General features: G+C 44.3%; 1 pseudogene; it reads right to left on the minus strand.

Annotated features, from left to right (window-relative positions):
• Nucleotides 1–223: 223 nt before the first annotated feature.
• On the minus strand, nt 224–9723 carry LOC125637877 (acyl-CoA (8-3)-desaturase-like; annotated as a pseudogene).
• Nucleotides 9724–14655: the final 4932 nt, after the last annotated feature.

The raw sequence follows: 14655 nt of genomic DNA on the forward strand, positions 1-14655 counted from the left end.
TGCTGCCAAATATAAATTGCCTCATTTTTTATTATTTTATCATTTGAACTCTGGTAGTGCCTAGAAACCCCAACTGAGATCAGGGCCCTGTTGTGCTAAGCACTGGACAAACAGTCCCTGCACTGAAAGGCTTACATTTTAAATCGACAAGACAAAGGGGTAGAGATGGGGGAGTAAAAGATCTAATATACAAGCAGAGCGAATAATATAATGGCTGAAAACATATTAATTCCACAAAGTAAATAAATAAAAATGAGTTCTGAGTGAGGTTTTGTTGGGGAGGAAGAGAAGGAAGAGAAAAGGGACATAGAAAGGAAGGGGATAAAAGAACAAAGAGAAAGAAAAAAAGGAGTGAAGAAGGGGAACAGGGAGGGCAGGCTGAGTGAGACTGAAGTGAAGAGATTCTGAAGGCAGGAACTGGAGGGAACAGCCAATAAACATAAGGGAAGAACATCCGAAGGTCTCTGTTGCAGTGCCTTGCCTCTCCTGTTGGATGAGTTTTTGGATGACCCTCTAGCAGTTTTCCTTCCATGAGCTCACATGTCTGGGGCATGGGGAAGCCTGCGTGAGCCCTCGTCCATTATTTGTTCACCTGTTCCTTGAGAACTGCATCATGTTCTCCTCTCTGCTACGTTTATGGGGCAGGCTATCCATAAGAGACTTTCTGAACAGAAGCGGCTCACTCTTTTAACCTACCTTGCTGAAGTTCCAACAGGCATTTACCTTTAGCTTGCACATCATAAACTCATGACACAAGTGGTTCCATTTGGACTTGGTGATGACTGAAAGGTGCCCCAAATCATGCTGGAACCACCAGCCCTGGAACTGGAAGAGAAAATGCATCACTGATAAAATTGGGCCAGGGCTCCTTGCACTTCTGTAACAGAGGCAGGGCAGTGCTATGTCCTCTGTCCATATGCAGTTCTAGATGATCTGGTGGTCCCTTCTGGCTTTAAACTCTATAAAACCAGCCTCAACCAGTGAACCCCAGCTCCAACTGGATGGCAGTGCCTCCTGATGACACCAGGAATCAATTTCTACCCTCCATACTCACAGTGCAGGGTAAAAGATGTCCCTAGGACTATCATTTAAACAACGTAATTTGATGAACGTGCCCTTTGCTATTATGGGGGACATCTTTTGTATCCGCTATACACTCAGTCCTAAAGAACACCCCCACCTTATTATCAGTGCATCCCAAGCCCATATTGGGGAGAGCACAGTGAAAGGGATCAGAAACACATGTGTCTCTATACATGAATTCCTGGGGACTCCTCTTTTCAGTGCATCCCAACTTCAACCTGGTGAAGGTACAGAGCACCACCTGACTTGGCTGACAGACACAGCTTGTCTACACGTGAAAAGAGGTTGTCATTGGTCAGATAACCTCAATTTAATTGCAACCTTTTTCTGAGTGTAGATGCAGAGTAACACATTTCATCTTGATTGAGTTATTTGAGGGATGACCTCAACCAGCTCAACTCAACTGAGGGAAAATATGTTCTCTCTGTCTACAGAAAGGGAAAGCTTGTGATTAGGGGGAGTTCGAACCTAATCGTTCAGACACAAAAGCTTATACGCAGGCCATGCCATGTCCAGTGCGGGAAGAAGACTGGCAAGAGGAGGGGACCCAATAAACTATAGATAGGAGAAATGTGGGCTGCTAGTTCTAACTACACTCACATGAAAAGCACATTACAGAGGGCTGAGTTCACGTCATGCAGTATCTCTCTTGTATGTGCTTTCTGAGACAGATAGGGACTGGAGTTGGTCTGAGCTCCCTACAGCCAGTGCTCCTTCACTACTTCTCTTCAGAACCTTTTTCTGAGTCAGGGTGACAACTTAAGAGGTCTGAGTTTCCCACATCCATAGCTTCTACAAGACACAGTTCCTCCTGCAGATTAAAAAAGCTGTGAGCTCCCTGTTCCCAGCAGCACTACAGTATTTTTAGCTGTTCTGAACAACTTTGCCTGAATCTTCCAATAAACCATCACTGCTGGATGCTGCAGACACTCCATTGGAGAAGCTGCATCTTATGAAACAGGGCAAAGGGCCATAGCAGAGTCAGCAGCTGAGGAAGTGACTAGAGTAGGAATATATGACATGTAAATACATGTGTCCCTCACAACACTGATTTGGGCAGTTTACCTGAGCTGTTGTCAGCAGCAGTGCTGCAGTGAGAAAGGGCATGAAGGATGTTCCAATGTACCAGAGAGTGAACCAGCCTGCAGCCTCTAACATCAGAATTTGCAGGAAATTCAGGAAGAAAAAAAGATAACTAGGTTTGAAGAGTCCCATCCTCTTGACAATGGCACGTAGCTCATGGAAGTTTTCTACCAGCAATTTGTGGGGGGAGAATTATTATTACAGCACTTTAGGGACATACTTAAAACTAGTGACATAAGGGTAGGTGTGTCTTCAGCTATTGTAGCTGAACTGGTTCATCTCTACACTTGATAAGGGAGTTTGATGGAGTGGCAGAGTTAGAGACTTTCATTTTCATTCTGTAACTTTTCCAAAAGTTGAGGAAGTTTTGAAAAGTTATGAAATGCACCAAAAGGAAGAAGAAGAAGAAAAGAAAAACACTGACATATGATTGTATTCAGTGGGGAAAGGGATAAGGAAGGGGAAAAAACAACCCCCCAAAATGTCAAGAGTTTCAAATGTTCAGTTTCAATTAAAAAAAACCCCAGACATTTAAAAAAATTAATAGAAGCTTTTGCTTTATTAAAATGGCCCTTTTTATCCATTGTATGTGATCAGTTGAGGTCCCAGAGGAATGCTGTGGCTAAAAGGGCTATCACCATCCTTGGATGTATAAACAGAGTGGGTCCGGACGCATTCGTCATTGGTTTGAATATTTGATTGGGATCATGACCCCATCTGCTGATGCCTCAACCCCATGTGGGTTCCCATAGTTTGGGAACTGCTATTTTAAATCAAGATTGGATGCCTTTCTAAAAGATATACTCTAGTTCATCCAGAAGTCAGTGCAGGAATTACTGGGTACAACTCTATGGCCTGAATCAGCAATATTCGGTAGATTCATAGACGTTTAAGGCCAGAAGGGATGATTAAATCATCTAGTCTGACCTATATAAGAACCAATACTTTCAGCTCAATCACTTGTGTTTGACTAAAGCATATCTTCCAGTCTTGATTTTGAAATAAATTGCAGCACAAAAGTTTTAACATTTCTGTTTACCACAGTTCACACCTCTACAAATTAGTGTTTTCTCAGAAACAACCTGTTGAGGGACACATCCTGAATAACATGATCACTGGTGGCTTAAGGGAGTGGGTCCTGACCCTTGCATCCCAAGAGTGTGCATTCAAATTCTTTCCCCAGGAAGTCTAAAAGGTGTGTATGTTTGTGTGTTCTGCTGCCCAACATCTGGCCACAGTGGAGCCCCTTCTGGAAGTGTGAGAGGTGTGCAAATATGAGGAAGCTCTGCACCTCACAAGTGAACCCCCCCATGATATCTACCCATCTGCCTGGCTCCTATTCTGAGACAGTCTTGTGGGTTGTACTGTGTCTGGGATATAAAACCCAGAATGGTGGTATGCAGGTGGGCTGACATGGGAATGACTAGTTACCACATTGAAAATGATGCCAGAGAGGCAAGTTTGCCACGACAAATTGGTTCTGTTATCGGAGAGGCTCACTGAACTTCTCCTGAGTGGCACTAGGCACAACGGACCAGCTCCATGATGGGAGCTGGGAACAAGCATGCTCAGTGTATGCCACAGGAGACGTTTGGGGAGCAGAGAATAGGCATGACTGATGTACGGCCCAGACGTACAATGCTGAAATTGGAATGGGGAGCTGCAACTAATCCCATGGTCAGTACAGCTACACCTAACACAGTGAGGGTCAGTGAGAGGATCTGAAGAGGAATGATGGTATAGAATTATGTTGGACACAACATAAGAAAATCTGCCATTTTCTGTGTTAGGGATAGGTCAGATTTTGTTTGGCCCCTGTGCCTATTGCTAGTTCCAGGGAAGCAGAGTTAAGGTTGTGTGAGTGTAGAGACGTTACCTTAATTCTGTATTTCCTGGTTTTCAGAAGTTTAAGTTTGCCTTAACTCTGTATTAATTAAGTTTTGTGGCAGTGAATATTCAACCTTATATATGCAACCCACTGGCCAATATGTATTATATGGCCCCCTCTGCACCGAATCCACAGAGGATGTCAGACTGTTGCCAGTTCAGTCCGTGGTGTGTTGGCCAAGGTGGCGTCTTTTAAGTATCTACCCTCACATACACACTCGTATTTTAAGTATCTACCCTCACACCTCTGAGAATAGAGCCTCTCTGGAAGCAAACTTAATTTGAAAATTCCAGAAAAGAATTCCTTAATAAACACTTATAAATAAACACTTGAGAGCTTTTACATGAAATGCATGCAAATTGCAAGAGAACAGATAAATGCCATAATTCAACCTTTACACTGAAAAATTTCTGAAATAAATACTGTTAATGTAACTTTTATGTTTTAACAAATTAATTGGGCAATAAGAATCTTTCCTAGCGAAGCCTGTTATTTCTGTACCTGACAGTGAATGCTGCTATGTGAAGGAGAATGTGGTATATTCCATAACATGCATTGATTGATTTTGCAATGTAGTACATAAACAGAATTGCATTGTGTTGTAATATGAATTACCTTTTGACTTCTTGCTTTTGATGGGCAACAAGAAAAGTCCAGTTTAATACCTTTCTGCACAGAGATCACTGTGGAAGTGGGGGAAATCTATGCTCCCTCAGAGGGAGTCACTGGGACAGTCTGTATTTGCCAGGCTGTGCCATACCTAGAGGGAATCTGTGATACTGGGGATATCCAATGGCTGATGGGTTCTTCCTACCTGCTACCACTATGTGGGGAATCACTGCGATGGGGGCGGGGGGGGGGAAGGAAGTAGGGGAGCTCAGTGAGGGTCAATATTGCACCAAGGTAAAAGCATGGCTGATCAGCATTCCTGTCCATTGGCATTGTGGCTCTATGATGCAGTATGATGTATAATGTGTACTAGGAGCTCTGGCTGCCACTGAGTGAATGAAAAATCTGGTTTTGCATTTTTTTGGGAACAAACGTGACTCCCAGATCACACCCTACATCCATCCCTTAAATACACTCACATTTTTGCAGGGCTCAAAGCTGGGTTGACCAGGTGCCAGCTACCCAGTCAGCAGCATGTTCATGGACTTTCTCACCAGAGTTTTATTAATATGGAAAGCTACAAAGGCATACTGTAAATGCACAAAGGAATAGGGTGAGAAAACAACACATCAAGCATTGGGAAACACAAACAACATGAAACAGTAAGAAGCAATACAGTTCGGGAAGGCCCCCTCCCTCCTCCTTCTCTGTCTTTTCAAGATATTGCTGGGATAAAGTTTAATACAACACTGCATGCACTCTATTTTAAGCTTAATTACATTAAAATAAACTGTGGTTGATTGGTATATGTCTGCACATGTCTATATCAAACTACAAACTGCGTTTTGTTTTGTGATTGTCATTTGGATTGTAAACTGGACTGTCTCTTCAGTTTTGCCCCTTAGCCTCTATTCTGAGCCAAAACACACTGGAGGTTTTGGAGAAATTCCTGCACCTAGCAAAGGGCTAAAAATAGCAATCCAAAATCATTAACCTGATGCTCTTCCAATCAAAGGGAAGCACCACAGAACAATGATCTGGCTGCAGACCAGAGGAACCAGTTCCCCCTGGTGAGTGACTCATCTGGCAGAGGGGACTGAAATTTATAAAAGCGATGATCTCTCAGTAGTCATTTTAGAAGAGACTATAAAGAGATGGTAAGAGTGGATAGGAGAAGAGATCTTTTTATTTTCTAAATGAGTACAAGTAGAGATTCAATCTATTAAAACAGCATCCACAAAACATAACATAAACAAAACATGACAGCATCAGCAAAAAGATATGTCTGAGTCTAATAAGGTTGTTCAGAAATTACTGGCATTCTAGCAATAAGAGCTACAAAGAGTGGGAAGGAAAAGTCATTCTACTCAGTAGTTTGTGCAATATTAGATAGGTTCAAAAACATCCTACTGCACATCTTGGGCTATAAAAAAACTTTTAATTCAAATATGCATCAAATAACAGCTTTGTCTCTTTGTGGTTTAAAAAAATTACCTGAATTTGAATATTCAGATTAGGAAGGTAAGGAATGGAAGTTTCCCATCCCTTTTAAATCGTTTCTTTCTGCTACTTCATAAACATCCAAAATTAGGATTTGTGTAACCTTAGCCGTGACAGAAAATATGATTCTTACTACAGCTGGTTGGGAATTTTCTGATTGTTGCTGTTCTTGGAAAATTCCAATTAATTGAAGCTGAAATGTTTCACGGGAATGTACCAGTTTTGATGGGAAAAGTTTTTTGGGTTCAGGATGGAATGTCTGAGAGAGACTCACCCCAGAATAGCCAGGTGGTTAAGACACTGATTTGTGAGACCAAAGTGCAGAAGAAGATCTTGAACTGGGGTTTCCCACAGCCCAAGTGCAGGCCTTAACCACCAGGCTGTTCTCTCTCACATACAAACACACACACATATTTTTACTCTTGAAAGGTCTCAGATGCATTTCGGAAGGCAGAAAAATAGTTTCCCACCCACCTCTATTCTTAATCCCTAAAAACTGTGACCCACATCTTCAAGCTGTGCCACATCTGCAGACATTCATATTATGTGCAGTGGCAGCCAAAAAGGCTAACAGAATGTTAGGAACCATTAGGAAAGGGATAGATAATAAGACAAAATATCATGCCTCTCTATAAATCCATGGTACGCCCACACCTGGAATACTGGGTGCAGTTCTGGTCATCCCATCTCAAAAAAGAGATATTAGAGTTGGAAAAAGTACAGAGAAGGGCAACATAAATGATGACGGGTTTGGAACAGCTTCCACATGAGGAGAGATTGAAAGGCTGGGACTGTTCAGCTTGGAAAAGAGGCGATTAAGGGGGGAGACGAGAGAGGGCTATAAAACCACGACGGGTGTGGAGAAAGTGAATAAGGACGAGTTATTTATCTCTTCACATAACACAAGAACCGGGGGTCACCCAATGAAATTAATAGGTGGCAGGTTTAAAAGAAACAAAAGGAAGTGCTTCTTGACACAACACACAATCAACCTGTGCAGCTAGTTGCCAGGGGCTGTTGTGAAGGCCAAAAGTATAACTGGGTTAAAAAAAAAATTAGATAAATTCATGGAGGATAGGTTCCTCAATGGCTATTAGTCAAGGTGGTCAGGGACACAATCCCATGCCCTGGGTGTCCCTAGCCTCTGATTGCCAGAAGCTGGGAGTGGATGACAAGGAATGGATTACTCAATAATTGCCCTGTTCTGTTCATTCCCTTTGAAGCACCTGGCATTGGCCACTGTTGGAAGACAAGATACTGGGCTATATGGACCACTGGTCTGACCCAGTGTGGCTGTTCTTATGTTCTTAGGTCTTCTCAGGGCAGCTTGGGCTGGGATGGGATGGAGGACAAGGGAGCTGTAAGTCCCTGTATTCCCCTGCACATCTGCACTGTTAAGGGCCAGGCCAGTCCCAGACATAATTTAGACATCCCTTAGGCTGCTCTACATTATGGCTGGCTGCAATAGCCTCAACGAGGCATTCCACGGTGTGCTGAGAAGCAACCCTGTATTCACAAACTACCCACTTTGTAATAATCTTTGTACAAAATATGCTTTGTGAGGTATCATTTTAAAAGTGCTGGTCAATAATATCACGGTGAAATGTATGTAGCAATATTATATGTAAAGTTATGAAATCCCCCTTATGATGTTATTAGCATATGTTCAAAATCACACAGCCCTGCCTGGGAAAAAGTTGTTCAACAGGTCTGTCCTAAACAAAGGAATACGTGTGTACCTCAGTTTACATATATGTAGTACACAGAGTCCTCATGACAGCAAAGTGTGTGTGTGTGCGTGGGGGGGCATAAAGGCAGGAGACCAGGAAAATCTGCATTTCAGAAAACAGAGAAGAGGTGAGAAGAAAGAGCATGGAGCCACCTTCACCACCAGTTCCTTCTTCACTGTTTGAATAAACGTTGCTTTGAGGGATAATTATCAGAAGAATCCACTTCAAAGGGTGACTGGACTATAAAAGCGATGGGCAAAAATACCCCAAGGCATCTTTCTTTCCATCTCTCTCTCTTTCACAACAAGGGAACCAGCCCTTTGACTTTGGGGGAGAGGGGAGAATCCCGACCAGAGAATTTGGTCAGTCATGTTGCTGGGAACATGTGGTAAGGACTTAACAAGCTAGATTTGGTTCAAAGTAAAGTTTTAGCTATTAGAAAGTGTTTTATCTTTATTTGTCTTGTAACCATTGCTGACTTTAATACCTTTTACTTGTACTCACTTAAAATCCTATCTTCTACTGTTAATAAACTTGTTTTATCTTTTAATCTAAACCAATCCAGTGTTGTCTTTAAACCAAACTGTTTGGTAACTCCGGTTAAAGTAGCAAACTCTTGAATATTGACCCACTTACATGGGCAAGGGACCTCTGTTCTCCAAACTACCCAGGAGAGGGCTGGACAGTGCAGAACACAGTTTTGGGAAAATCCAGGACTGGGAGTGTGTTATTGTCACCCTGCAAGTAGTAATCAAGGCTGGTGGGAGCCAGGGTGTGGCTGGTGTTTGCTGACAGGCTGCTGGAGACGAAGCTGCTGGACCCGGACTGCTGCTATACACAGACACTTCAGTGTGACCTGCACAATGGATGGCTATTTGTGAGCCGCCCAGGTTGGGAGCTACAACAGCAAAGTATTGTGAGGCACCCAAGATTGCAGGGCAGGCAATGACACAACCCCACACTGGTCTGAATTGTACCTTGGCATGTGACACACCATCAGGGGTCATTGAAGTCCAGTCAGTCCAGCCCTGTCCTATTCCACTTGATTCACTTGCAAATAGCCTTTTAAGGTCTGGGGAAGGGGTGGGGAAGGCATACAGTTGACCATAACATCTCTGTAGTATTTCCCTTGAATTCATTGGACACAAGAAATCCCAGCTGGCTTTTTAAGCCAGTTTTCCAGCCCCTTTGATTGGTTGGTCACACCTTGACAAATCTCCTGGGCCTCACCATGGTATCTTGTCCCACATAGTAGCTGACAAGCAACATGACCCTACTTCTCAGTTCTTACCATGTCATCTTGCCCTGCACAGTGGTACCTTCTGCTATACGCCGCCCCCATCCTGGTTCTTACTGGGGCATCCTGCCCTGCATAGAGACTGATAAGCCGTGCGCCCTCCGGGTGCCACCAATAGAACTGGCTCATGTCATAGACCTTCCTGTCAATCACCAGCCACTGCTCCTGCTGCGGGTGCCCCCAGCCCCGGGTGGAGCCCGATCTCCTCCCAAGTGAAGAGCTGCAGGGGCCTGCCTCCTCCACTATATCCCTCATTTGCACTTTAGGAGGACTTGACTCTGAAGCTATCTCCATCTGCCTCAGCACTGAGCAACTTCACTCTTCTCCCTGCTTCCGTCACGCTCCTGAGCTGGTACTGAGCTAGCTGCCTTCTCTGCATTATCCGTATTGAAAGTGACCCTACCCAGTCTTGCCCACCCAAGAGCCAATTGGCTACTGCACTCCTCTCAGTTCCACCTCTCCCAGGGGCCTGCAAACCCACTGGTTCTGCCAAACTTTTCCTGTTCCACTCCTATTAGAACTCACTTTGCCATTTACCTCTCTCCCCCGGTAGTTTCATCAGGGAACTACATGATCCACTGAGACCACTTAACTCCAAAAGGGATGATGCAACTGGATAAACATGGATTCTGGCTCAGGTTCCAGGACCAGAACATTCTTGGCAGCATGATCCCAGCTGTCAAGTGCCATTCCAGAACAAATTAGATTAAGAAAAATCCTGACTGCTCTTGCTTTGTCAATAAAGCCTTCCATTGGGATGAAAAACAGAACAGCAACAAATTCTACAACCTTAAGTTTTGGCTGTCCCGCACTACGTGTAAAAACAGAGGTGAACAAATTATTAAGCAATAAATCTGTAAGCACCTAGAGGACAATGGGGCTATAAATAATAACTAACATGGATTTGTCAAAAGAAATCATGCCAAACCAGCCTAATTTCCTTTCTTTGACAGGGTTACTGGCCTAGCGGACGGGGGGAAGGTGTAGATATGTTGTAGCTTGATTCTAGTAAGGTTTTTGACACAGTCCCATATGACATTCCCATAAACAAACTAGGGAAATGAGGCATAGAGGGAGTTATCAAAAGATGGGTGCCCTACTGGTTGAAAGACTGTATTCCAGAGTAGTTAACAATGGTTTGCTGTCAAAGTGGGGGGACACCTGTAATGAGGTCCCCCAGGGGTCTGTCCTGGGTCTGGGTACGATTCAGTATTTTCCTTGGTGACATGGATCATGGGGTGGAGAGTCTGCTTACAAAATGTGCAGAGGACACCAAGCTGGGAGGGGTTGCTAGCACTGTGGAGGATAGGATAAGAATTCAAAATGACTTTGACCAGCCTCCCCACAAGGGAACAACCTGACTTCTTCAATTCCCCCCCCACACACACTTCTGGCAGTCATTGGTTCACACCCTCTCGGGAGCCCTTTGGATGCTGAATACACCAGGAGCTGCCCATGACATGCCTCTTCCCTTACATATGCTCTGCTCCCCCAAGACCACTAGTCTCACCATCAGTGAGTTACTCTGAGGGAGCAGGTCCCACGGCCCCAGTCCATTTTCAAACTTGGCACTTTAACAGGAAGAGGTTTTTAATTATTATTTTTAAATGGCTCCCACCTCTAGCCACAAGGGAGATGGTTTATTTATATCCCCTTTGTTTTTAAACTCCATTGGTCCTTCCCTAATCTCTACAGCTACCCATTGTCTCACTCACTGTTAGAATGGCAAACAGTGCTCTCCATAACAAAGAGAAGAAATCAATATCCCAGATCACACCACAGGTCCTAAAGCAAGGAAGGGTTACAGAAGGAAAGTGTTATTAGAGCACAGTGAAATACTATTATCAGGGCTTGTCTACACTACACATGCATTGCTGGATTAGCTATCCTGGCTGAGCCCCCTAGTGGAGACACAGCATAAACCAGCAGGAGTTTTTCTGCAGGCATAGCTAAACCACCTCCCTGGAAGACATTAGCTTTGCCGAGTTGCACCTGTACTGGGGGTATTGCCAGCATAGCTACATTTGCAAACAGTGTGCTTTCCCCCCCCACCCCCACATTCCCAGCTGACATAGCTATGCCAGTGAAACTTTGCAGTCTAGGCAGCAGGTGTATCTACTCTAGCAATGTAGCATAGACATTTAGGCTGGGTCTACACTAGTGAGCTTGCAGCTGTGCCGCTGTAAGATTCCTTGTGTAGCCGCTCTATGCTAATGAGAGAGAGCTCGCCTGTCGACATAATAAAACCACCTCAAGGAGGGGCAGAACCTATGTCGGCGGGAGAGGCTCTCCTGCTGACATAGCGCTGTGCACACTGGTGCTTATGCCGGTGAAACTTATATCGCTCAGGAGGGGTGTTTTTCTTCACACCCCTGAGTGACATAAGCTTTGCCGGCATAAGCGGTAGTATAGCCATGGCCTCACACAGCAACAGAAGGAGTTCTTCCATCGCTGTAGTAAATCCACCCTCAGTTCCTTCTCTGCCATGAAGTTCTATAGCAGAGCAGAGCAGAGGGGAAGGAGGGAGGGTAGTGGAGCACCCATAAGGACACACTTTTCGAAGAACCGCAGATACTGCACAGGGCAAGTAACCTCTTTTTCTTCGAGTAGTGACACTATGGATGCTTCACTCTGGGTGACTACCGAGCAGTTTCCACTGAGGAGGAGGGAGCTTTGGAGTCGAGTCCAAAACTGAAGATAACACAGCAGAGCCAAACGTAGCACGGGAAGCTGAGATCTGGGTTACTGCATAATGTTCAGAAAAAGATACATATAGAGGTCCAAGTCCTGGACCTATACATTTCAGTAACGGTAATTCAGTAATTTTTCAGAAAGGCTATTCAAGTAGAAAGATCTCGTTGAGTGCATTTGTACACCTGAAGGAAGTTGGAGACCCTGAGATTGATAGCAACAATTAATGCAGCCCTATATCTGCCTAGAGTCTCTGCTTGGAGATGGCCGACCCTTTAGATCTGTCCACAATAGAGAAAGAATTTGAAAGACTTTCTAAAAGATTTAGTCCTCTCAAGTTAAAAGGCCAAAGCCCTCCTAACACCATGCCTCAGTGGGTCACAGCTGAGGATGCCAAATTCAGGATAAACTGCTGAGAAATAGGGAAAACACACCCAACTGGTTGTGTTTAGATTTAGTTTAGACTCATTAGATTATATGAAGCCAGTAACAAAAGTAAACTTCTGTCTCACCACATTGGTTAACAAGAAGTCAAAAATGCACTGTCCTTAGGCATTCCAGCCCTTCCTTCACCGCCCAGACACTGGACTCTATGATGAGTGATTACTGAAAACCAATTTCATCAAACAAATGGTCCTTCTGATCTCAAGAGATCAGCCACGTAGCCAGAACGCAGAGACTGCGGGGGAAGGGTTTGCCTGGCTTCTTGAGAGAGAAGATGAGGGATGGTCTGGAAAGTGATCAGAGGGCAAACAGCCAGCTAAATGAGGTAAGGGAACTATGTCTGTCTTGGCCACATCGGGACTAGTAGGATAGCCCTGGCCTTGCCTTTCCTTATCTTGATCAGAACCAGGAGTGGCAGAAGTGCCCTGAAAGTGCGGGAGAGGGGCCACAGGTGCCCCCCTAGGGTTCCCAACTTTGCTTGGATGTATTCCTGAAGGTTTCATCACATGACATAATCTTTAATTAAGGATTAATCTTTAATTCCTGGAGACTCCAAGGCAATCCAGGAGGGTTGGCCATCCTACCTCCCAAGGTCCCGCTCCTGCCCCGCTCCTTCTCCCCAAGCACCAGCCCTCGTGTTGCCCATCCCCCTCTGAGCCTCCACCCCCACACCGCTTCTTCCCCTGCAGCCCCACTCCTGTGTCACCTCTACCCCTCAAGATCCCACCCCCAATTCGCTCTTCTCTGCCCCCTCCTCCCCATTGCTCACCCTTATGGCCAGTAAAAAGGGGGGCATGGTCTTCTGGCCCCCCTATTCTGGTGCCCCGGATCAGAACTTTGGATATTAAATGCTTTCAATCTCTTAGGAAACTCGCAATTATATAAACAATGTTTTTGTTATAGATCTAGTGTGGAAGCCTCTCTCTGCCACTTGCAAAGATTACCTTTCCATTGAGATGAATAGTCTTTTTATTTGGCTTTAATCTTGCTGTTTATATAATGTTGTTATATAAATCAACGGATCACCCTTCTTGGAATACTGTGTTCCATTCTGGCACCGTATCTCAAAAACGATATAACAGAAATAGGAGTTCAGAAACAGGGGATGAGAATATTTGGAAGAGTGGAGAGATTTCCATATGAGGGGACATGAAAAGATTGGATCCATTTAGTTGAGAGAGGAGTTCAGTAAGAGAAAACATAATAGAGATATGCAAAATAATGTATAGCATACAGACAGTAAAGGGGATGCTCCTGTTTATCCTTTTCAATAATACAAGAACAATAGGACTGTCCCAGCTTGCCTGAGCCTTACAAAGTGTCTTACAAAATGGGCTCACCTAGCTTTCAATAGTCCAGCTGATGTCTAACTTGCACAAAATAAATCTAAAAGGGGTCTCCATAACCTAAAACATAAAGTGTGGTCAGTAGTAGCCCCTGACTTGACCTGATTTCTTGGGTTGTGGTAGAGGGAAGATCCATCCTCCCTCCCCTGGCTTCTATATCTGTAATCACCTCAGAGAACAAGCACTGGTGAATATTTTCTTTTCTATTTTGTGCTATTTCTGATTTATCCAGGCTGGTTCTGATCTAATACTAATGCAAGAAATAGCATGGACTATTCAGAAACAATCATAGAGGGATGGGGCTGGATAGAGATTGACTGGAAGGCTGTTCTAACCATAAGGGGCAGAGTTAAAGAAGGCACAGAGTTAGGAGTAAGGGAAAGTTAGGTGTAGGCATGAGCACTGGGGGCTGAGGGAGACTTGTTGCCTGCCACCCCTACATTTTTACTCTCCTGTTGATTGAATCCCTCCATATGGCTGTACAGCTCAAGAATTCTCAAACTGGTTTCCCTAAGTATTCTTAGGTAGTTGAGTCTAGGACCCCAACCTTCCCTTACTTCTCCAGGAGAGTGGATGCAGGAGGTAGGAGCAATGACTTACCAGCAGGAGGAGGGGCCATTTTCTCAAACTTGCTGTCCCAGCAATTGCCTTATTACTGACATTTACATGGGATTCACTATCCAGTTAATCTCTGTCTTTGCATTATGCAGCTGGTGATGCAATGTCTCATGGGCCAGGAAGAGAAGAAACTAAAAAGGGGATGGGAAGATTAAAGCCAGGGACATGGCAGGAAGTTACATTTGGTCAAAATGGAAAATAAAAGGGGTGGGCTCAAAATAAGAAGGGGAAAGGATCAAATAGAAAAGGTTTCAAACTAAAAATGGAGCAAATAGGTTAAAAAAAAATCCCTCATGTTTAATCCCTGTCCCTAATTGTCTATCCTTTCTCTATGTAGCCCTTCTGCCAGGTGGCGTTGGCAGCAAC

This window comes from Caretta caretta, chromosome 6 (assembly GCF_965140235.1).
Source record: "Caretta caretta isolate rCarCar2 chromosome 6, rCarCar1.hap1, whole genome shotgun sequence".
Classification (NCBI taxonomy): Eukaryota; Metazoa; Chordata; order Testudines; family Cheloniidae; genus Caretta; species Caretta caretta.